Source organism: Pangasianodon hypophthalmus, chromosome 23, assembly GCF_027358585.1.
Source record: "Pangasianodon hypophthalmus isolate fPanHyp1 chromosome 23, fPanHyp1.pri, whole genome shotgun sequence".
Lineage (NCBI taxonomy): Eukaryota > Metazoa > Chordata > Actinopteri > Siluriformes > Pangasiidae > Pangasianodon > Pangasianodon hypophthalmus.
The window spans coordinates 17,284,173-17,295,062 of record NC_069732.1 but is presented as its reverse complement, the minus strand read 5'-3'; the positions used below and the strand labels follow the sequence as shown (position 1 = coordinate 17,295,062).

The 10,890-nt window shown below is 37.1% G+C and overlaps 1 long non-coding RNA gene across 1 annotated transcript; it reads left to right on the top strand.

Annotated features, from left to right (window-relative positions):
• The first annotated feature begins 575 nt into the window (after window positions 1-575).
• Window positions 576-6,125, top strand: LOC128317268 (uncharacterized). The gene is made up of 3 exons (XR_008300810.1): window positions 576-763; window positions 1,680-1,806; window positions 4,546-6,125. It is a non-coding gene; the product is annotated as an uncharacterized LOC128317268 (long non-coding RNA).
• Window positions 6,126-10,890: the final 4,765 nt, after the last annotated feature.

Genomic DNA, 10,890 nt, shown 5'->3' with positions numbered 1-10,890 from the left:
TAACACTTCCAGCTCATTTCCTTATAAATCTGCACACACTGCACCTCAGACTGTGCTTTTTTTTTTTTTAAAGCAAAGGGTCATGAGTCCAAATGTGGTCGTTGTTCCATTTATTACTGTTTACTGCTCTTTATAGTATTTTTTTAAATGTAAAAACATTTAATTTCATTATTTTAAGGCATCTTTGCTCTACTGCATTTCTTCGCATATGCCTAAGACTTTTGCACGGATGACGTGTGCATGTGGAAATGGTGCCTTTAGTGACTGGCAAGATGTGAATTTTACATCTTCGTTAATATGCTTCCCTATTGTCCAAGAATAAAGAATGTCCTTAACTGTCTCCTATTAAGATAGTAAGAAGTCTAGACATTTAACATCTCTGAAAAACTTCACAGTTATGCCCCTAACAGGCTGACAAAGAGCTTTAAATTATTAAAGGACCTATTTGAAAGATAGTTTTCTCAAATGTTGGGTGGAGAAAACTTTAGCACTAATTACCTACAGCTGTTCTGGGCTGCTAGTGTGACTTCAACTTACTCAAGCTAGCATTATGTGCTTCCAAATAAGTCCGAGTTTTGGTTTGCCCAGTCTGAAAGCAATATTGATTTCTTCTCTCTCTGCTCATGGATCCAGTACCATTTATGGACAGAAAGTCATGGGTCAAAGGTTGCGCTTTCTGACAGACGTGGCTCCGCACAGGCTGGATCCACCGTCTGGCTAAACCTGACTTCGTCTGTCTTGTTTCCAGTACTGCTGAGTATGGGTACTTTACAGTCATTACAATATTCAGATGTGCTTGACTAGCAGCAATCAAACAAGCTTTGTGTCATTCTTATCACTGATAGACACATTCAGCTCCATAAATATTTGGACTTTGACAAAGTTATTGTTATTTTAGCTGTCTACCTACCGCAGTATGTTGGAGTCGAAATGAAATAACAAATATGTGCCCAAATTGCAGACTTTCAGCTTTAATTTTACACCCAAATCAGGTGAGTGGTGTAGGAATTGCACAAATGAACATAATCATAAATGAAATTGTCATTTTTAATATTTGGGTGGAATTCCTTTGCGGTCATTGAATGCCTGAAGTCTGGAACCCTTAAACATCACCGGACGCTGGGTTTCTCCCCTGGTGATGCTCTGCCAGGTCTTTACTGCAGCTGTCTTCACTTCCTGCTTGTTCTTGGGGTGTTTTGCCTTCAGCAAGTTTAATGCAGTCTTGGGTAGAATGCATTCGATGTATGCTTCAGGTCATTATCCATCTGCACTGTGAAGCATCGTACAATGAGTTTTGAAGCATTTGGCGGAATGTTAGCAGATAACATACACTTCAGCATTCATCCTGCTGCTTCTGTCTGCAGTCACATCATCAATAAATACAAGGAAAACAGTTCCACTGGCAGCCGTACACACTCACACCATAAGATGGGGTGGTACACTTAAGATCATGAGCAGTTCCTTCTCTTCTCCATTCTCTTCTCTTCCCATCATTCTGCTACAAGTTGATCTTTGTCTCATCTCTCCATAGCATGTTGTTCCATGCTTTTAAGATGTTTTCTGACAAACTCTAATCTGATCTTCCTGTTTTTAAGGCTTACCATTTGTTTCCAATGTTGTGGTGGAGCCTCTGTATTTGCTCAGGTGAAGTCTTCTCTTGGTTGTTGACTTTGACACAGATACGCCTACCTCCGGGAAGGTGTTCTTCATCTGGCCAGCTGTTATGATGGAGGGGTTTTTTCTTCAACAGGGAAAGAATTCTCGTCACTCACCACAGTTGTTTTCTGTGGTCTTCCAGGACTTTTGGTGAGCTCACCTGTGTGTTCTTTCTTTTTAAGAATGTACCATATAGTTATTTTGGCCACACCTAATGTTTTCGCTATCTCTCTGATGGATTTGTTTGGATTTTTCAGCCTAATGTTGGCTTGCTTCACTGGCAGTGACAGCTCTTTAGATTTCATAATGAGAGTCAACAGTAACAGATTCCAAATGCAAATGCCTCACTTGAAATCAACTCTAGACCTTTTATTTGCTTAATTGTTAGTGAAATGATGAGGGAACCTGGCCAGGGAACAGCTGAGCAGCCAATTATATAATTACTTTGGTCACTTAAAAGCAGGGACCACATATTACAAAAAATGATGTAATTCCTTCACCGTTAATTTGGATGTTCAAAACTCTCAAATTATAGCTGAAAGTCTCCAATATACTGTGGTAGACAGCTACAATAATTATAACGTTGTCACTGTACAAATATTTAGGACCTGACCAATATCTTCTCTGCTCTTAATGAAGCTTTGTAGGATTTAACTTGATTTCTATCATTCCATTTCAAATTGATGTTACAGAGAAACAGGCGGTAAACAAATCCAACCTACCCTACTCGCTTAGAAAATTTAGAACCTGTGGTGTTAGAAGTGGTTGTTCTCCACATAGAGACATGGGTTCAAATCTCACTTCTGACCTCATGTTGTTTTAGGAGTGTCTGATATGTTTTTTTAGTAAAGCACCAGAACTCAGACAGAACTTGAGTTTCCCTCTACTGTTTTATTCAGTTACTGACCTGCGTCTCACCCTGAGTCAATATAAATTACCTTCCAAGCCATGTGGCACAAATGAACCCTTTCTTTCACTACAGAACCTTTAGGGGTTCTTTGGTTGTCCCTCTGGAGGAGCAGAGAACCTTTTTAAGAAGCTAAGACCTCTTACTTATCCAATAAACCCTTGAAGAACACAGAATGTTCTTAGTAAATAAACCCATGTATGTAAATGTCCGTCATCCCAGCACTCATGAGCTATTTTTTTTTTTTTAATGATATTGCCATTGTATTTCAACCTCTGCTGGAGCTGTTCAGTCCACCATTCCTTTAAAAAAAAAATCTTGTCTGAATCCATTTCCAGAGTGAGAATTTGTCCTTCATCACTGTGTGAGACACAATGGTGGCGAAATGTACAGGGCAAATACTATTATAATTATAAACCACCACTGATTTCACAAATGGGCCGCTTCCAACAGCTATTTTAATTTCTAAAAAACAGAAGGCCATTAGGGCGTCGAGGGGATTGATTACCAAGGGAAAAATTAGAAACGCATCCTGAGCAATTTACAGCCTGATTTCAATAAGCTGTAGATGTTCAGCCAGATTTACAGCTTAAAAGCAATCTTTGTCTATTCACAAAAGAAAGGTCAAATGAATGGGGAAAAAATCTTTCTTAAGCCTCACTGGAGAGCCAGACTTCACTGTCTATCTCACTGAAAGACATCAATCTAACGACAGAAGCCTGAGAACTGACACTGTCCAATCAGCGATTATGTTTAATAGTTTACTGTTTGTCTGCGGAAAGTTAGAGGACCTCATATAGAGAATATAAAGGAGAGGCAATAACATGCCACACTTTGAAAGGTAATTAAAAACACATCTTATGAACACACACACACACACACACACACAAAAAAAAGTGCAAATTGCATTCATAGCTGAAGCGTCTCTTGAACTTGCTCATTTAAGCAAACAAAAACAACTGAACTAATAATAACCTGCCTACACAGTGCCATATATAAATGGTAATGGCTTTATCTTCAGGAAAGGATTCATTTAACACTCTCTCTTTAAAGAACACATGGTGGGCGAACGCATTATACATTCGTGCTCATGCTCGTCGCGAATCGAAGGTCATCGCACTCTGTTCTGGGGCTGTGTGTCTTCAAGCTCTTCCATTTTTCTTGTTATGCTTCTTATGCAGGATTTCTGTCAAGTTTTATTGATTTGAAGCTTCTGTGTCCAGGATCACCTGCTAATATCTGATTCTGCTCCCTCGCAGTGCACGCCATCGAAGTCTGTTTTGTTTGTTTGATCTGAAATATTCCAGTGGTGCCTTTCTGGGGTGCAACGATACACCAGACGGGTTGAAATAACTAAGTGAGATATAGCTTTACTAAACGAGGCTGGAATTATATTTTGCAAACTGTTGTGCATTTTTATTATCCCTTCTTAAATTATTGCTGCTGCTCCTGCCATGTGTGAAGTAATGAATGAGTAGCACACAGCAAATATAAATAAATAAATAAATAAATAAATATAGAAATAAAATAGAACCAGCAAATAACACTGGCAGTTTAAAGAAGACAGTCCTCTCACCAATCCTTAGCTCAGTATAACAAACAGCTATAGTAGGAACAGAGACACAAAAACATCACAATTACAAAAGTAAAGATAAATATCATTTTCGAATGATGACAGGGTGTGCTGTTACAGGAAAATAATCCGTGATGGGATGGTATGATGCACCCTGAAATGGATTATTTTACAATAAGAGCAAGTCCTGGAGTGTTTTATTCCTCTTCTCCCACAGTGATTGGCCAATGATTACATTTTATTATTATTATTATTATTATTATTATTATTGAATAACACATCATGCTTTTTAACTGCTTGTAGCTACATTTATTGTTGTGGAAAGTCTGCAAGACTTAGTTAGTTCCTAAGTTTTAGCAGCTTTAAACAGTCGTTCCCTCACCAGGCTCTCTTTTTCTCTTTTTCGAAGGTCATAAGCCGATAAACTGCAGCTTGTCAAGTTATCGAGAACCCTGAAAGCACAACCTGCTCTGGTCTGAAGACTCTCCCATGGCCGAAAACTCACTGATTGTTACAAAGTCCTTAGACCTTCTATAAATGATAAATAAACATCTCCTTACAGCAAGTTTCACCATATTTATTAGCCTTAGATAATGTAGATCATACCGAATAGAAGTCCCTGTGAATGCGGTTACTATGGAAACAATAATGTATTAGAATGCTCAAATTCATATAAACCTGTGGTTTTAATTACAGCCAACACTATTGTCATGCTGTTAGAGAAAATTAATCAGCACCTTCTGACCTATCAGAGTAGATCATTCAACAGCGCTGTGGTAGCAGTTAGAATAATATATTCGATTTTGGATGGGAGAGACCATTTCCAAACTTTCCATGCTTCTCTAATCAGTGTGAGTTATTAGAAAAACAAAATAACACATTTTTAGGATTTGACAATACTGCAGAAATAAATGACCCTAATTGCACAGAGCTATTAGAACCAATTTAATAAAGATTCAGCCTCTGTGGTCACACTGATACCAGTAAACAATGCTAGTCCAAGGCAAAGGAAATAATCCTTAAAATGACAGGATGGACTTACTGATAACAAACAAGCTGTCAGCAGACAGACTCTAATTAAAATCTGTAATTACTTTTTTTCCTAATGAATCCTTGGTTGACAATGAACAAATTAATAAAAGGGCCCATGTGCTAATAGTGCCCCTGCAGTAGCTCAGACTCCTGAGGGGCAGCTTGCTTTAATGTATGAAATGATAATAAGCTATTTAATTCACAAGCATCTTGGAGGACATGGACGGAGGCATGAGATATAAAAAGGACTGGAAAATCCATTCACAGGAACAAAAGGAACAAACTCAACCCAAAACACCGGTAACGAGCTGGTAAAAAAAAATAATAACTGTTGTAGTTTAAGCCTATTTATATTGGATGGTGGACAGACAGACAGACAGACAGACAGATAGATAGACAGACAGACAGACAGACAGACAGATAGATAGATAGATAGATAGATAGATAGATAGACAGACAGACAGACAGACAGACAGATAGATAGATAGATAGATAGATAGCCAGCAGCTATACATTTTACTTATGCATATCCCTTAAAAATATGTTAATAATTATAGAGTACTGACATTTGAATGAAATGTAAATCATGATGATATAATACCATTTAACAAATCAACAATATGCCATATAAAAAATGCTATTTCTTTCAAAATTCCACAGTATTTTCTTTTGGTTAAGGAAATTGTTAACAGTTGATAATATACCAATCTGATTATTTGTCATGGTTACGCCGAAAACGGCGCGTGACTATGATTCCCATCAGCCACTGCACCTCACCAGATCACGCCACATGCCTGTTTGCACCTGCGTCACGAGTATTTAAGTCACGTCTTGCACCGAACTTGTTGTCTACCTTCTGTCTTTCGTTGTTGTTTGTTGTCATGTTCTACCCTCTAGTCCAAGTGTGTCTTTTTGCCTTGAGATCATAGTTCATGTTTTGGTGTCTAAGGTTTTCATTTTCTGCATCGTTCTTGTTTTATTAAATAATAAATCTGCACTCGCATCCGCCTCCTCTACAAGTCTCTGACATTATTAATAAAAATGCTTCAATATATTATTATATCTGTGCCAGAAAAGTATCCTAAGAAATACTTTTAAGTTAAATCAACACTGCAAAAGGATACACCTTAGCAACTGAAAATAACTTAAATATAGTCAAATTTATCTAGTATATCTTAATCTAATGTTACAATAATCCAAATATATGAATATTTAATCTATGTAGACAGTTGTATTCATTTCATGCTTGAAATAGTCTTGTTCTATTGGCAGATGATTTTGCTAATTTTAAGCATTAATATCTAGAAAGAAGCAAAATTATCTGCCAATAGAACAAGACTATTTCAAGCATGAAATTAGTAACAAGAACAATAATAGGTTTAATAACCTTATATTTGGTTTATTGTAATCTTATAATAGGAAACACTAGATAAATTTGCCTATATACAAGATATTTTCATTTGCTAAATCAGGTAAAGCTCAACTGGCAGGCAGGAGTAAGCCGAGTAAGAGCCAGTATAGTAGCATACAGTGGATCTATCATACTGTAGCTGGTCACATAAAGAGGCACAAAACAAAAAAGGCAGGATACCAGAATGGGACCATGAATATATTCAATTACAGGCCAGATCTCCTGCCTCCTTTTCAGTATCTATCTCACGTACAACAAAGTAAGGCCACCTTCTTTTGAATGTATAGAATTAATTTAATCTCTTGCACTTAGCCGGAAAGCATATTCACCTGGGGGAGGTCTGAGTCTGGCTTTGTGTGGTGAAAAAAGTTCAATATTCAGTGCCCTGGAAGCAATTTTGCTGCGTTAATAGAATTCAGTAACATGTTTAGAGTTTGCACTTTCATTTGCATCGATCTCCACCTTTTTTTTTTTTATTCCACAAAGGAGCCAATCATGTGTGACCAAGCTGAACTGCCCAAAAAGCTTACAGTCAGAGCATTTGGCCAAAGTAATTAAGCGATTCTGATCGGAAATTAACACTCTGCTCCCTTCAGTGCTATAATCTATTCTTTAGTGACAAGATTAAGCAGAAGGGATTAAGAAACAAACCAGAAGAGCATTCGCTGTGATTAGGCAGCACAGCTGTATCAACTCGATGTTGTTAGGATGTTTACATGTACACACGGTTCAACATGGCCGTAGCTTCGGGTTACAAATACGGAAAACAGGAGAAGAACTCCGTGAACAGTATATTAATGATTCAGTCATGATGCGAAGACCAGAAGAATATAGTTGTATCTTTAAAAAAAAGGTGTATTAGTCTGGGGTTTAATCATATATCATATATAATCTATATATTTATTCAAGGTTAAAGGTCATAGCTGATTACTTCATACTATTAACCAACATCTGAAAAGTAACAAAACCTCTTCACTAACATGTGCTGAGATAATGTACAAATACACACATACAGTGCACTCTTTTTTGTGTTATAGTTTAGTTGTAGTTGTATTTTGGCTCTGCTTTTTAGCTGTAGAAACCCCACATCCACAGCAATTTAGTGTAAATCTTAAACATGTGTTTTTTTTCACTCAGGTAGACTCAGATTGAGCCTTGCTGAGACTTAAGCCTGCTACATATTTTCTCTATTGACATATGAAAATGAAAGGACAGGCTCTTTGTGAACAAGTTGCTGGTACACTCATAATCATTGAAAATTGCCTCATGACTAAATAGCACTTGTTCCCCAAAATTCAAATGGAATAACAACCTCCATTCTGGAGTGGCCAGAGATATTTCATGGGTGAATTGCGAGGATTTTCAGTTATTGTGACCCAAAATGTGTTAACGTTTAGTAGATAAAGCCAAAAATAATGCACTGAGACAGCAGGGAATGGCTTTACGGCAGTCAGAAACTGGTGTAAACTGGTTAGCGTTGGATCAGTTTGATACATAAGGGAAGAACTAGCATCGATAATTTTTTGTTCTGTATCAAATAAGTCATTGGAGCTAGTTAAGAATCACAGAACTTTAAATAGAACAATGTTAAACATATTAATTTGTTAGTATGTGATATTGCCATAACATACTAAGATAAATAAATCAGAAGAACAAATTGTTGCTAACAGTTGTTAGTTAGCATAAACCTGTTCATATAGACAATGACCATGTCATCATATCCGGTAATTAATAATAGCGTTCTGGTTGCTGACATTGAATTTGAACAAGTTAATAATAGTATGTTCCGGATTACAGTAAGCAGTAAATAGCTGGCTTACTGCACTTTCCACACTTGGCTAGCTAGCTAGTTTAAATCAATCACCTGGCGCAGTTGCTAATGAACACAGCATGATCAACAATCAGCACATGCGCAAGATGCGAAACTCACCCAAACTGGGCGGCTGAAGACTGGAAAAAACGGGTGATTTTTTTTGTAATCTTCAACTGTCCAGTTTCTCTGAGTCTGTGCCCATGATAGCCTCAGATTCCTGTTCCTGGCTGAGAAGATTGGAATCCGATGTGGACTTCTGCTGTTGTAGCCCATCCACCTAAAGGTTTGATGTGTTGTGCATGCTGAGATGCTTTTCTGCTCACCATGGTTGTAAAGAGTGATTATTTGAGTTACTATATCCTTCCTGGCAGCTCGAACTAATCTGGCCATTTTCCTCTGATCTCTCTTATCAACAAGTTTTTTCCACACACAGAACTGTCGCTCACTCAGTGTTTTTCGTTTTTCACACCATTCTGGATAAACTCTAGAGACTGTTGTGTGTGAAAATCCCAGGAGATCAGCAGTTTCTGAGATACTCAAACCAGCCCATCTGGTACCAGCAGCCAAAGTTAAAGTCAGAGAGATCACACTTTTTCCCCACTCTGATGTTTGATGTGAACATTAACTGAAGCTTTTGACCTGCATCTGCATGATTTTATGCATTGTGCTGCTGCCACATGATTGAATGATTGGATAACTGCATGAATGCATACACGAGCATTTCTTTGCCGGTTATGACTGGTGGTTTTCGAGTAGTCCGATTCACAAGCACATCGGTTTGCAATGAGTGAACGCTCAAATACAGATGTTTGCTTGAATTATTTGTGCAGTTATAGACTCTGCCGTGATTGTGAGCTGCCATTGTTCACGATCTCACAGGAAGTTTTGAAAAGCTACTCCTTATACTTTCGCATTCGTAAACATGGATGTGTGAAAAAGGCCCATACATCACCTAAGGTGCCTTTTTAGATACAAATTTCAGATAAACCATCAAATTTAAATAATTTTGTCAGCTTTATTTTGAATATGAAATGACTGAATTGCATTGTGCATCCTGAATACTACATAATGACTTGAGTGCTATGCATAGTATATCCTTTCATACATACCCTTATCCTTAGCTTGCCTGTTTCCTCTTGTCCTCAGTCCTGTTCAGCTCCACGCTGATTATTGTTTGTACCTGAGCTTTGTGATGGTTCTCATAGTGTCTTGTTAGTCAGTGTCCTTACACTCAGTCTTTGTTTTTTCCCTACTGTGCTTCAACATAGGGCCTTGAATATGGACCGTAATGACAATACCTAGAAAACTCAAAATAAACATACATAGTACATGCACTTACCTCCATGTTCCTCTGATTTGCATTCAAGTACCTAGAAATCTACAGCAACCTGCTGGCTGATTCTCAGTAATATTAGTGTTTGAGCTTACAGTATGGCTTTAAGATCTTTAATTTTGTGATAGCATTAGTTCATATTTAAATTGACTTTATTATTATCATATACATAAACACTGCCATATCGAATGTGACCAAGTGGCAATGGCAAGATGAAATGTTTTTATACTAAATTTTAAGATAAATAAAGATAATATTGCAGCATGCATATAGTTTCTAACTGTAGTTTCTTTATATCAGTACTTTTATTGTTCACTCATATAGTAGTGAAACATGCAGTATATTGTAGCTGGGAGAAAAAAACCTTCAAGAAAGAGGTGCTATGAGTGCTTATTAATAATATTATCAGTGACTAAAGATAACTGAGCAGCTTAATTCTCCAAATACACAAAGTTTTCTCTAAAATGAAATAAAGTCTTCTATTAAGATTTTTTTTTTTTTAATATTGTTAAACTAAGAATGTTGGCTAAATTCCAAGTAAGATTAAATCAATTTCTTTGAAATTTCTAAGTCTTAAAGGTTGAGAACTGACAGCTTTGGTCAAACCTGCTCATTACTTCTTCTCCTTTAACAACTTAATAGAGGTACAGTTGTCATTATTTGGTAGATTTTAATGTTATGTCTTAACTTTTAGCCTTGAAGGTTTTTAATGACCTAGAGCACATACAGTATGTGATTAGTAATACCTTTCCTTGGCTCTGTGCAGTCAATCAGAACCTGTTTTATAAAACTGATCTGCACACTCCTTATAGGAGATTCATATAGATTAGACTACTATAGGTAAGATTAATATGGAGCTGAAACATGACTGAGAGGTTCTTAAGAAACATTGTGACTGTAAGCAGTGAAACGACTTATAAAACTTTGAATAACTTGAAACCTTGAAAAACTATCTATTTCATCTGAATGCAGCGATTCCAAGATTACGCTTACCTGAGACATGTCACTGGTATGAAAATACGGCCTTGCTCCGCTATAATGGAGTCTATTGGGATGCTTCTGGTACATAATATTCGTTGCTGTTTGGCATTCAGTGAAAGAAACATGCTTACTTGAGAGTCTCTGTGCTAGACACACAACACTGTCTCAGAAATACTGTTTTCGA